The following is a 13919-nucleotide window of genomic DNA, read 5'->3' as shown; positions in this document are numbered from 1 at the left end:
AAAAGGAGGCATCGAGGAGGGTGGGTGAGCGCGCCGCCGGCGGCCGGGCCCTCTGCGACAGGCAGCCCTGTTTCGCCACAGTCAGCCTGGGGGGAGCACCGGACGCGACCGGGGTGCGGCTCGTGAGGTCTGGCCTTAGGGGGACGAAGGGGTGGGCGTGGGGCGTGCGGAGCAGAAGGGGAACCGCTTTCCCTGCTCTCCCTCCCCGACCCCGTGGGAAAAACCCACCCCTGCGACTGACCCCAGCCGTGCCTCCGCCGCCACAACCACCGGGCAGGGTGGGGGACGGCGGGGCGATCGAGGGAGAAGCGACCCTCAGACAGGCATAGCCCCGGGAGGAACCCGGGGCCGCAAGGTGCGTTCGAAGTGTCGATGATCAATGTGTCCTGCAATTCACACTAATTCTCGCAGCTAGCTGCGTTCTTCATCGAGGCGCGAGCCGAGTGATCCATCGCTAAGAGTCGCTCATGACATTTTTTGTGTTTCACGCCGAGGGAGGACGAGACCCCCCAGCGGCAAGTAGGGACGTCGGCGGGTAACACTTTTCTCCTCACCATCCCCGTGGGCGGCCTTTCGTTTCCGCGGCTGCTCCCAGGGCCCTGGTGTCCGGGTGCTCGGCCCTCCACCCTGGTTTGGGTAGAAGGACTGTGAGGCTTCGGAACCTACCGCCTGACGGCGTGTGGTACCCGGATCGGCCTGCACCCGGGGCAAGGCACCTCGCCTCACCACGCTTCCTGACACGGACGTCTCCGACTCCTCTCCGGCCCCCGTGCCCGACCCCGCCGAGAGGCGTCAGCGGCGGGACGCGGCAGTGCGGCTGCAGGGGGGGGGCACAGGAGCAGGGGGGCAGACCCACCTCCTCCCCAACTGTCCAATCCACTTTCCCACCACCGGTTAAACGGATTTGTTTCGGGTGCGCCACAATTTCACACCTCTGGCAGAAAGGAGCCCCCGCCGCTCGGGATAGGCAGGCACACACCCCGTGTGGGTGGTCGCCCGATACCGTTAATGATCCTTCCACAGGTTCACCTACGGAAACCTTGTTACAACTTTTACTTCCTCTAGATAGCCAAGGACCTCACTAAACCATCCAATTGGTAGTAGCGACGGGCGGTGTGTACTAAGGGCAGGGACTTAATCAACGCAAGCTTATGACCCGCACTTACTGGGAATTCCTCGTTCATGGGAAATAATTGCAATTCCCGATCCCTATCACGAACGGGGTTCAGCGGGTTACCCGCACCTGTCGGCGAAGGGTAGACACACGCTGGTCCGTTTAGTGTAGCGCGCGTGCAGCCCCGGACATCTAAGGGCATCACAGATCTGTTATTGTTCGATCTCGCGTGGCTGAACGCCACTTGTCCCTCTAAGAAGTTGGACGCGGACCGCCGGGGGTCGCGTAACTAGTTAGCACGGAGGAATCTCGTTTGTTATCGGAATTAACCAGACAAATCGCTCCACCAACTAAGAAAGGCCATGCACCACCACCCACAGAATCGAGAAAGAGCTATCAATCTGTCAATCCTTTCCGTGTCTGGGCCGTGTGAGGTTTCCCGTGTTGAGTCAAATTAAGCCGCAGGCTCCACTCCTGGTGGTGCCCTTCCGTCAATTACTTTAAGTTTCAGCTTTGCAACCATACTCCCCCCGGAACCCAAAGACTTTGGTTTCCCGGAAGCTGCTCGGCGGATCATGGGAATAACGCAGCCGGATCGCCGGTCGGCATCATTTATGGTCGGAACTACGACGGTATCTGATTGTCTTCGATCCTCCGACTTTCGTTCTTGATTAATGAAAACATTCTTGGCAAATGCTTTCGCTTTGGTTCGTCTTGCGCCGATCCAAGAATTTCACCTCTAGCGGCGCAATACGGATGCCCCCGGCCGTCCCTCTTAATCATGGCCCCAGTTCCAAAAACCAACAAAATAGAACCGGAGTCCTATTCCATTATTCCTAGCTGAAGTATTCAGGCGACCCGGCTCGATTTTAAGATCCAACTGCAAGCTTTTTAACTGCAGCAACTTTAATATACGCTATTGGAGCTGGAACTCTTTTTTATTATAAAAATACAAAAGTTTACAGACAAAATATCAAACAGAACAGCTTCTCAGCTGACCCAGCCTCACTCATACTCACATTCATACCTATACTCTATAAAAAACTATATACAAATTATATACAAATGCTAAAAAGAAATGAAACTTACTTAGCCGGTTCAGCTGTAAAACCCAAAACAAGGAAAAACTTGACTACTCGTCAATAAAACGAAAACGCAAATAAGACTATTCTTGCCTATAAAACAATAATAATAATAATAATAATAATAATAAATAATAAAAATAAAACAAAACAAACACATTTTTTTTATTTTTTTTATATCACACAAAGCAAGAGAAAACCTTTTTACTTCCCTAATCTAGCCCTAACCCCCACTACCATCACCCTTCACCCATCACCCAAGGCTGTCCTCCGCCTCACATCTCTTTCGTGTCCGCATAGTCCGAGGCCAACCCTACCTCCACCACCCACATCCAGCCCCTCGCCCCATGTCCTCCCATGTCTGCATAGTCCAGGGCTAGATGCAGGCCTCCCCACTTCAAAACACACATAAAACACATAAAAGCACAAATAAAAGACCCCTTCCCTCACCCACCCAACCTAACTAGCCCCAACTCATCCTATCTTAATAAACAACATAACTACTTAACACACACTGCAAAATATTCTAATATACAAAAACTACCCAAAGGCCCAAGCTCGGTCTCTGTAAGCCTTTCTTCAAAGCTCAACATCCCACAAAACAAAAATCTACGGTGAAAGCATCAGCCCACCACCAGGAAATGTATGACTAGGCTAGGGTACGCTAAAAGCAAAGCCTCTCCAGGGCGAAAAGGTAGCCTCTTCCTTCAAATAAAACCTTAATAAAAAAAATCTATTCTAGATCTAATATGACTACCTCTATAATAAGTGAAACCCCCGTGGCCTGGGGTATGCCTAATGTGGACATCCACCAGACGAGCCTCACTAGCTACGCTATTCAGAAAAATACTATCATAAGCCAGCCGGTCTCTGGTGCCTCCCCTGTCTTGGGGCCTTGTGATAGTATTAAAGTATTAAACCAAAGACCACCTGCCGGCTTGTAAAAAGAAAAGGCTTAATCCTCATAAAGAGACATTTCCTGTCCCACTTGGACTGGGGCCCATAAATGTTAATTTTAGGCGCAGTTCCTGTCCCTTCATGAGGACATCCAAGATCAAACACCTCCCCATTTCCAATTCAACTACTCGTCGGCATTCTACTGATGCGGTAAAAAGGACCGCCACTCCGCTATACGGCTCAGCTGCAAGAGACTAGTAGGAGGGCCCTGGTCTCCACTCCCTCTTGGCTTTATAAATCGCTGCCAAATCTGGCAGCCTGGTCTCTTGCAAAAACAAAATGTCAGCTTCAACACGGCTGAGACAATCGAAGGCTGTGAAATGAGCCGCATCTGACTTAATGCTGGCGACATTAATGGTCGCCAGAGTCAGCAGAGCGGGTACCGCCATAAAGGGTGGTTAAATTAGACGGCCTTCTTCCCATCCTTCCCCCCCCCCCTCCCGGGGCTGCCTTCTAGAGCAGCACGACCTCTCTTGAGGGAGATAGTGGTATCCATCTCTGCCACCACCACCTCCCTCTGCGCACCACTCCTGGCTTTCTCAGTCTCAAGGCCCGGTTTTGCCACCCCTCCTTAGGACCTTGCATCCCCACCAGAGGGGGCCACAGGGCCCCCTGAAGGCCCTCCCTCCTTTGCCCCCGGCCCCTCACCTTCAACCTCCTTCTCAGCAGAGGAGGCAGAGGTCTCATCCAAGATGAGGTACCGGTTGGAGAGCTCCAGAGGGGAGCTGGGTACACCTTTTCTGGCAATTTTGGTCGGGCTAGATCTTTTTTTAGTACGCCGTTTCCGTCTACTTTAAGACTCTGCCCCACTACCCTCTGCAGAACTTTCGTAGTGCGAGGACAGAGTCTCGGCCCGATCCAATCTCTAAATCTCTTCCTCCAGCTCGCTGCCCCTAGGGTCTCGGATTCAGGAGGGGCAGTCGATTGGGAAGGAGCGGGCATCACCCCAGGACGGGGTTCCTCCCCCTCCCTCTCCACCTGACACCTCTCTCTCCGCCTCTGCCGGGACGGGTTGTTCCGGTTCCTCACTGACCCCTTAACTCCACTGCCTTTGCCAGTACCCGCCTCAGCCGAAGGGACCTCCCGGCCCGCATTGGCCTCAGAGAGAGGACAGCGACTGAAGGGGTGCCCGAGCTCCCCACACAGGTTGCATCTAATCTCCTCACAAGATGCAGCTAGATGACCTGTCCCCCCACACAACGCGCACTTCTGCACTTGGCAGCTGGCGCTGAAGTGTGTGGGGCTGCCACACTTGTGACAGAGCTTAGGCTGCCCCCTGTAGAAAACCAAGATCCTCTCTCAGCCGATAAAGGCAGATGATGAAATGTGGGAAACTGTACTGCCCAGACGCTTAAGCTTGATATTAAACGTCCAGGCACCCGACCAAATGCCAAACTCGTACAGGTTTTTAGCTGGCATTCCCTGGACCTCTCCGTAACTACCCAGCCAGGTTATGATGTCAATACAAGAGAGTGACTCGTTAAGGGTCAGCACGGTCACTCTCTTGACCTCACTCTGACGGGTTATCGCTTTTGCAACTAAACCACGCCAGTCCGGCATGTTCTTCACCAGCTCATATCCGGACCAGAAGAGCTCAAGCCCCTCCGGCCGGACAAAGCTGATGTCAAACTCCTTGGAGCCAAAAGGATGGATGAAGGCAAAGATGTCAGTTGCCTTGAAACCCATCCCAAGCAGGAGCTCCACTACCCTCTTTCTAGTAGGGCAAGCTTCATCGCTACTCCACTTGAGACAGACCACATTCCGTCTGGCTCCAGGGCCGGTTGTGGGTGAAGACCAGGTGGTCTCACCCCCGTTCTGTTCTCGGAAGGTCCAAACGCCATGTCTGTTGAACCAGAATGAACATTCCACCTTCTTCCCCTCTACGGAAAAGGAGCTCTCCCCCTTTTTGAGGGTCCTCCAGCAGTTGCCGCTGCATGTCATCATTACCAGACCCTGAGAGCGAGGAAGCCAAAGAGGCCAGCCCCTTCCCCCCCTACAGCCGCAGCCACACTGGCATAACTTCTGCCAGGCGCCACGGACGCAGGAGGGGCAGCAGAACAACCCCCCCCCCCCCCCCCCCACTACACTAGTACCAGATGCCACGTCGGATCCCTCCGGAAGGCAAATACCAGGAGCTGCAGCCACCACTTTTTCAGCGACAGCCCGCCGGCCGACCCTCAGCATCAATCCCACCTTTGGGACCCAACGCAGCACCCTCACCAACACCCCTACCAACACTCTGAACACATACACCCTCTCCCCCTGCTGGGACAGCTGGTGCAGCAGGTGTCACCACATTACCTTTATTATTATTATTTTTACTACCTTTATCTTTATGAACTTTATTTTCCTTAACTTTATTATTTACTTTATTGTTATTTACACTATTGTGATTTACGCTGTCATTTCCATTGCCACTGGCCAAGCCCTCCCCCTCCCCTACTGCCCTTAAGACCTGGGCACTGATGACCACGGTCCCCCCCTCCCTAGCACGTAATTCAGCGCCGGAGGAGGAGGAGGAGGAAACAGAGCGGGCGTGTCCAGTGAGGAGTCTGGTGTGAGCAGTAGTGGCTGAAGGGTGTGGTCGTTTGGAGCTCCTGGACTTCCACCTCGTTAAGGGCCCAGGGAGATTTCCAACATCTTAATCCCCTGGGCGGAACCAGACTTGTGGGGAGCTTTTACCATCTCTCCCCAGCCCAGGCCCTGCCTCTCCCTAGGGAGTTTGGCAGGGGCCTGGGCCATGACTTCTAAGAAGAAGAACCCTGCTCCCCGGACGGGGTCAGGCGGATCCCGCGCACGGACCCAGAGTGGTGGAGGCGAGGGGGTGAGGAAGACCGGACGAGGTAGCAGCAGCCAAGTCCCCCCCGAGGACCCTGGAACTTCCGGAAGGAGGATTGCAAGAATTGCTGAGGCTGAGGAGGTGCCGTCCCAGGTAGGTTGGGGGTCCCGGAGGGAGGGAGAGTCCACCCCCACCTACAGCTCCCGGGTGGCGTTTCACCTCCGTGAGGTTAAGGAGCTGGGACGGCACCTGAAAATCCTGAGCCAGGAGATTGGGTTGCAGAGGGCCAGGGCAAAAAGCATGTCCAGTAAAAAACGGCCCCCGGTATCGCAAAGGATAAAGGAACTAAAAGCAGAAATAAATGCATTTAGAGACAAAAGGGACGCTTTGATCTCTGAAAGCGGTCCCTTCAAGGAGAAGCTACTAAATGAGGCAAGGTTTTTGGCCATGGAGGAAAGGAGAGGGGGAGCGGTGTGAGGGGGATAGCGGGGAGGAGGAGGAGGGCAGTGTGCTGGGTGAATCGCCTGCATTCGGCGCATACTGTCACTCCCCTGGTCGTCCCTGCCTGAACCTGCACCAGCTCCCCCTCTGAACTTCCCAGCTGATCTGTAGCCGGAAGGGTACAGCAGCATAGCTGCTGAGCAAGCAGGGCTGCCCCCATCCGACGATGAGGACTTTGAAGGCAGCTGTGATGCTGGCGGAGGGCTCCTAGAGGAGATTCGGATGCTGGAATCGCCGATGGAGCTACAGGGCTTCGCATTTGGGAACGAGCTACTGGAAGATGGTGGTGGAGAAAAAAAGAAAAAGAAAAAGAAAAAAGAAGAAAAAAGTTGACATTAAATATGTTTTTGTACCGCACCTGGCAGGGACTGAAAAGTCAATGTCAGGTGCGGCGTTAGCAAGTATTGTTACAGGATCACGTACTGTAAATAGTGACAAATCGGGGGCCTCCGGCACTGTGGGTCGCTCCCCTGTGGGAGGGGGGAGTGGCTTGGTGCAGGAGCGTGCCCCCGTGATAGAGGCGGTTCTGTCCGCCGCCCCGGTGTGCAGGGCGGCGCTGGGGCGGTGTGGCGGGATTGCCGTTCCTCCCACCCATGTTGGTGCTCCCTCGGTCCCCGCTGTCGGCTTGCGGCGGGGATCGGGGAGCGGAGATGCGGCGGCGGGGGGCGCGGCTGGGGGCGTGTCCGGGGGCGTTCCCGGCGCTGTTCCTGTACGTGGGGATGGTGCCGGGGGCGTGTCCGGGTGCGCTTCCTGGGCGCGGTCCTCCCCTTACCTGTGGTGATGCGGCTGGAAGTGCGGTTGGGGGTGTGTCCGGGGGCGCGTCCGGGGCCCCTCCGGTTGGTGCACGTGTGGGCGTGGCCGGGGGGGTTCCGGGCTGTGCTTCCGGGCGCACTCCTAGTGCCGCAAGTGAATTCACGGACACGGCAAGCAAGCGCCTGTGCGCGAAAGAACTAAGAGTCGGAGTAGCCGAAAAGGAGGAGTCTGCGGTACCCCGGTCCTCGAAAAGGGGTATAATTGCACCGCAATACGTGGCGGAGTACATTGCCACTGGGCGCGCCCCCTCTGTTTCCGCCTCCTCCTCCGGCACTGAATTAAGTGCTGGGGAGGAGAGGAATATTATCACCAATGCCCAGATCTTGAGGGCAGCAGAGGAGGGCTTGGCCAGTGGCAATGAAGGTGGCAATAACAATGTGCGCAATGTAAATAGTGTGACATTTGTTGCACCAGCTGTCCCAGCAGGTGGAAGGGGTGCATGTAAGCGGGGTAGTGATGTTGGTGGAGGTGCCGCATCGGGTCCCAAAGGTGGGGTGGACGCTGGGGGTCAGCGGACCGTCGCTGAAAAAGCGGTGGCGGCGGCTCCTGGTGTCCGCCCTCCGGAGGGGTCCGGTGTGGCATCTGGTATTCGTGTAGTGGGGAGGGCCGGTTCGGTTGCCCCTCCTGCGGCCGTAACACCTGGCAGAAGTTATGCCAGTGTGGCTGCGGCCGTGGGGGGGGAGGGGCTATCCTCGTTGGCTTCCTCATTCCCGGGAGTCGCGGTTGGTGACTTGCAACGGCGACACCTGGAGGCCCTCAAAAGGGGGGAGAGTTCAATGATAGTAGAGGGTGAGAAAGTGGATCTATCCTTATGGATAGACAGGCACGGCCTGCGAGCTTTCCGAGAGGAAAGGGGGGGCGAGACCACCTGGTCCCTGCCCACAACCGGCCCTGGGACCAGACGGAATGTAGTCTGTCTCAAGTGGAGAAGCGATGATGCCTGCCCTACAAGGAAAAGGGTGGTGGAGCTCCTGCTTGGGATGGGTTTCAGGGTGGCTGACATCTTCGCCCTGATACATCCCTATGGTTCCAAGGAGTTCGACATCAGCTTTGCCCGGCCGGAGGGCCTAGAGCTTTTCTGGTCCGGGTATGAGCTGGTGAAGTACTTACCGGATTGGAAGGGGTTTTTCGCCCAGGCGATAACCCGGCAGAACAACGTCAAGAAAGTGACCGTTTTGACCCGTAACGAATCGCTTTCTTGCGTTGATATTCTGACCTGGCTAAGCAGGTATGGTGATGTCCAGGGTGTACCATCTAAAAACCTGGACGAATTTGGCATTTGGTCGGGAGCCTGGACTTTCAATGTGAAGTTGAAATGTCTGGGAAGTACGGTTTCCCACATTCCATCCTCTGCCTTCATCGGCCGGGATAGGATTCTCGTTTTCTACAGGGGACAGCCTAAGCTCTGTCACAAGTGCGGCAGCCCTTCGCACTTCAGCGCCAGCTGCCAAGTGCAGAAGTGCGCGTTGTGTGGAGGGACAGGTCACCTTGCCGCATCTTGTAAGGAGATTAGGTGCAACCTGTGTGGTGTGCTCGGACACCCATTTAGTCGTTGTCCCCTCTCAGAGGTCAATGCGGCCCGAGCTCACGCAGGAGTGGGCCGGGAGGTCCCTTCGGCTGAGGCGGGTGCTGGCGGAGACAGTCGAGTTGAGGGGTCAGTGAAGACCAAGAGCGGTCCGTCCCGGCAGAGGCGGAGGGAGAGACGCCAGGCGGAGAGGGAGCAGAAGGAACCCCACCACAACGGGGTGATGTCTGCCCCTCCCCAAGTGGCTGACTCCCGTAGTTCGGAGACCCTAGGGGACAGGGAGCTAAGTGCGGAAATCGAGAGACTAGACCGAGCCGATGGGACCCGGTCTTCGCACTACGAAAGCGCAGCAGAGGGTAGTGAGACTGGGTCCTATACCAACAGACGGAAACGGTACTCAAAAAAGAAAAACAGCCCGACCAAAGTAGCCAGGGAAGGCATAACTGGCTCCCCTCTTGGGCTCTCCAACCGGTATCTCACTTTGGATGAGATCTCCGCCTCCTCTTCATCCGGGGAGGAGGTAAGAGGTGGGGTACCGGGGGCGAAGGTGGGAGGGCTTCCAGGAGGCCCCGTGCCCCTCTCTGGTGCGGACGTAAGGTCCCCAGTAGAGGAGGCAAACCAGATTCCCGGAACCGAGAAAGACAGGGGCGGTACGCAAGAGGGAGCGGTGGTGACAGACGGAATGGACACCACCGTCTCTCTCAAAAGAGGACGTGCCGCCTTAGAGGATAGCCCCGGGAGGGGTAGGAAGGGTGGGAAGGAAGGAGGACATTCAGCTTAAACACCAAGTATGGCGGTACCCACTCAGCTGACGCTGGCGACCATTAATGTCGCCAGCGTTAAATCTGATGCGGCTCGCTATACAGCCTTTGATTTTTTCAGCCGAGTTGAAGCTGATGTTTTATTTTTGCAGGAGACCAGACTGTCAAACTTGGCAGAAGTACATAAGGCGAAGAGGGAGTGGAGATCTGGGCCCTCCTTCTGGTCTCTTGCGGCTGAGCCGTATAGCGGAGTGGCGGTTCTTTTCACCGTACCGGTAGAATGCCGACGGGTGGTTGAGCTGGAAATGGGGAGGTGTTTGATCTTGGATATCCTCATGAAGGGACAGGAACTGCGCCTAATCAACATCTATGGGCCCCAGTCCAAGTGGGACAGGAAATGTCTCTTTATGAGGATCAAGCCTTTCCTTTTTACAAGCCGGCAAGTGGTCTTTGGTGGGGACTTTAACACCATCGTGAGGTCCCAAGATAGGGGAGGCACCAGAGACCGGCTGGCTTATGATAGTGTAGCTTTAAATAGCATAGCTAGTGAGGCTCGTCTGGTGGATGTCCACATTAGGCACACCCCAGACCACGGGGGTTTCACTTTCTATAGAGGAGATAGGGTCAGGTCTAGAATAGATAGGTTTTTTTTGAAGGAGGAGGCTACTTTCTCGCCCTTGAGAGTTGTGGAGGTAGAATTCTCTGACCACTGTCTGATTATGTTTTCTCTGAATATTTCAGAGTCCCCCCAAATGGGAAGAGGTTACTGGAAGCTGAATGCGGGAGTCCTGAAGGAAGCAGAGGTGAGACAATCCTTTGAGGACTTTCTTCAGAGTCAGGTAACCTTGCTGGATCTCTGTGACACTAAGTCAGAGTGGTGGGAGGTATTCAAAGACCGGGCTGCAAAGTTCTTCCGCCAGCTCTCGAGCCTCAGGTCCCTGGACAGGTACCGCCTGTATCAGGGTCTGAGGAGGAAACTCGAAGATCTGGTCTCGACTGGAGGTAGCCGCGAGGATATCTCCAGGGTGAAATCTTTGCTCAAGAGGTGCCAGTATGATAGACACACATCTTTGGTTTTTGAGAGGGACTTCGGGAGGTACCGCTCGCCCGACCCCTACAGAAACTGTAAGATGTCAGTGAAGAGTAAGTTAATAACAGGACTGGTCGATGGTACGGGGTCTCTGAACAGGTCCAGATCAGGGATCCTGGAAGTCGTCAGATCCTTTTACTCGTGCCTCTTGGGGAAGAGGGATCTGGATCGGGACAGGATGTCGGCTTTCCTGGCTGAAATCACCCCTGAGTCAGAGGCTCACCTCTCTTTTGACGGTTTGGTAGAAGAGATCAGGAAGGAGGAAGTTATCCTGGCGGTGGAAGGGTTAGCTCTGAAGAAGTCGCCAGGCCCGGATGGCTTAACATCCTGAGTTTTATAAGACCTTTAAGGACTCTTTATGTCCCCTCTTGACTGAGGTATTCAATGAGTGTCTATCCTCGGGCACTCTGCCTCAGTCAATGAGGAGGTCAGCGCTGATCCTTCTATCAAAGGGTAAAGATCCGAGCCGTATTGAGAACTGGCGTCCCATAGCACTTCTCAATACGGACAGAAAGATTCTGGCCAAGATACTGTTTAACAGGCTGGTGAAATTCGCGCCTCAACTTCTTTCGGTGGCTCAGCATTGCTCGGTTCCAGGCCGCAGCACTTTTAGTGCTGTCCTCGGTGTCCGAGAGGCAGTGGAACAGAGTAGGGCAGGCCACTGGAGGGGGTACATGCTGTCCTTAGATCAAGCAAAGGCGTTTGATCGGGTGAACCACGAGTACCTCTGGTCAGTCCTTCTGAAGTATGGCCTGCCGGGGGGGTTTGTCGATTGGTTAAAGATCTTGTATGCGGGGGCGGAGAGTTTCCCGCTTGTGAACGGTTGGTCTGGCTGCCCTTTTGAGGTTGGGTCTGGCGTTCGCCAGGGTTGTCCTTTGAGCCCGCTTTTATACGTGTTCGCGATTGATCCCTTTCTTAAGAGGGTCAATCGTGGACCGTTGGCGGGAGTCGGGATGGATCCGGCGGCGCCGGAAGCCACTCTGAGGACAGTAGCGTACGCCGACGATGTCACCATTTTCGTGTCCTCGAGAGGGGAGGCGGAATACGTGATGTCTGAGGTGGATCGCTACTCGGAGGTATCCGGGTCCATGATCAATCGGGATAAGTGTGAGAGTCTCTGGCTGGGAGGGGGTGATCCAGCTTTCGATCTCCCGGACACCCTCCCAGGGCCCCAGTCGTCAGCCAAAGTCCTAGGCATCCATTTCGGCCATGGGGATTATCCCACCCAAAATTGGGACGACAGGCTTAAGATCGCCGCTCAGAAGGTCGACCAGTGGAAGGGCTGGTCTTTGACCCTCAGGGAAAGGGTACACCTGATCAAAGCTTTCTTGCTCCCTTTGCTGATCTATTTGGGCAGTGTGTGTATCTTACCAGAGCCTCTCTGGACTCGGGTTTACAGTCTGTTCTTCCAGCTCTTATGGGGGAATAGACTGAACCTGATCAAGAGGGAGGTGACTTACCGCACGAGGAGACTAGGGGGGTTATCTATGGTCAACCCCGTGGTGTTTCTTGTAAACACATTTGTTAAAGCGAATCTGGCGAACCTCTGGATGGAGAGGGCTTCTCCGTGGGTAGTCTCCTGCCGGGGGTGGTTTCGGCCTTTCTTCCAGGAATGGGAGACAGGAGGGCGAGTGAAGGACTTGCGTACGCCTCACGGATATCTTCCGGCTTATGTCACCCCGATTCTGAAGGTAATCCGCCGGTGGGGTTTGGAGGTAGGGGAAATCAGGACTCTGTCAAGGAGGTCCCTTGACGAGAGGGTCTTGTTGTCCCACTTTCAGAAGCCCCTGGCCCTCAAGGATTGCCCAAGCCGGGATCTAGACAAGGGGTTACAGTTGCTAAATTCTGCAAGGATCCCCTCGAAGTTTTGGGACTTGGCTTGGCGCTGCTTTCACGGGAGGCTGTATGTAAGGGACAATCTGAAGTACAGGAACTCTGATGAAAGGGGTTGTCCCCGGGAGGAGTGCGGCTCTATACTGGAAAGTATGGAGCACTTCCTGCTTCAGTGTCCCTTTAATACAGAGGTGTACAAACGGGTGGGAGCTTCCATTGGCTGGCCTAGGCTAGCCAGCTTCTCCTATGCGGAGTGGGCTTATGGAGTGCTCAGAGACCTGGGTGGAAGGGACCTGTGCACATGTTTTTTAGTTAGCATAGTGGTTAGGTACTACACGTGGAACGCACGGTGTTTAGTTTCAACGAAGCAGAAAGTCCTCCCAGTGGATGAGGTGTGTAGGAACATTCTGGGGGACCTGGTGAAGGTGCGTTCTCTTGAGTACGAAAGACTGGGTACCAGTAGGGCCTCTCTCCTCTGGAGAGGCTTTGCTTTTAGTGTACCGTAGTCTAGTAGTACTCCTCCTGGTGGTGGGCTGATACTCTCACCTTAGATTTTTGTTTTGGAATAAAGTATATGGTTTTTGAAAGGCTTGCAAAGGCTGAACTTGGTCCTTCGGGAGTGGTTATGTGTGAGTTATAGTGATGTTTATTGTGTGTGTGGTATATTGTATATATTATGTTGAGGATAGGGTAAGTGGGGTTAGTTAGTTAGGTTGGGTGGGCTAGGGAGAGGGGAGGGCACTTTTTAAGTGTGGGGAGGCCTGCATCCAGTCCAGGACTACGCGGACATGGGAGGACATGGGGCGAGGGCTGGATGTGGGTGGTGGTGGTGGGGCTGGCCTCGGACTATGCGGACATGCTGAGGACATGAGGCGGAGGTCAGCCCTGAGGGTCTTAGATCAGAATAGGGAATGGCTAGGGACAGGTTAGGCTAAGTTGTGTGTAGTGTTATTATAATATATTAAAAAAAAAAAAAAAAAAAAAAAAATCCCCCAAAAAAAAATGTAAAAAAAAAAAAAAATTTCTTTTGTAGGGGCAGGTAGCCTAATTTTATGTTATGGCGAAGCAGCCTTGTTTTGGTTTATAGTTTGTTTGATTTAATTTTGGCAAGAATAGCCTTTATTATTTTTTTCAGTTATTTTGGGTTTAGAATTACAGCCGAACCGGCTAGGTAAGTTTTATTTATTGTAGTTTTTGATATGTGTAGGTTTATAGTTATAGGTATGAATGTGTGTGAGAATGTGGCTGGGGCAGCTGGAATGCTGTCTTTGTTTAAGTTTCTGTTTGTGTTTTATGTGTTTTATGTATTTAATGTAACGTTTTGTATTTTTATAATAAAAAAGAGTTCCAGTGAGGAGTCTGGTGTGAGCAGTAGTGGCAGAAGGGTGTGGTTGTTTGGAGCTCCTGGACTTCCACCTCGTTAAGGGCCCAGGGAGATTTCCAACATCTTAATCCCCTGGGCGG

General features: G+C 54.1%; 1 non-coding gene across 1 annotated transcript; it reads right to left on the bottom strand.

Annotated features, from left to right (window-relative positions):
• Nucleotides 1–309: 309 nt before the first annotated feature.
• On the bottom strand, nucleotides 310–463 carry LOC122933564. The gene has a single exon (XR_006388513.1). It is a non-coding gene; the product is annotated as a 5.8S ribosomal RNA (ribosomal RNA).
• Between the last annotated feature and the right edge of the window lie 13456 nt (nucleotides 464–13919).

The sequence above is a fragment of the Bufo gargarizans genome, chromosome 3 (genome assembly GCF_014858855.1).
Source record: "Bufo gargarizans isolate SCDJY-AF-19 chromosome 3, ASM1485885v1, whole genome shotgun sequence".
In the NCBI taxonomy this organism is placed as follows: Eukaryota; Metazoa; Chordata; class Amphibia; order Anura; family Bufonidae; genus Bufo; species Bufo gargarizans.
The sequence above is the reverse complement of the archived record's forward strand: the minus strand, read 5'-3'. Positions and strand labels throughout refer to the sequence as shown.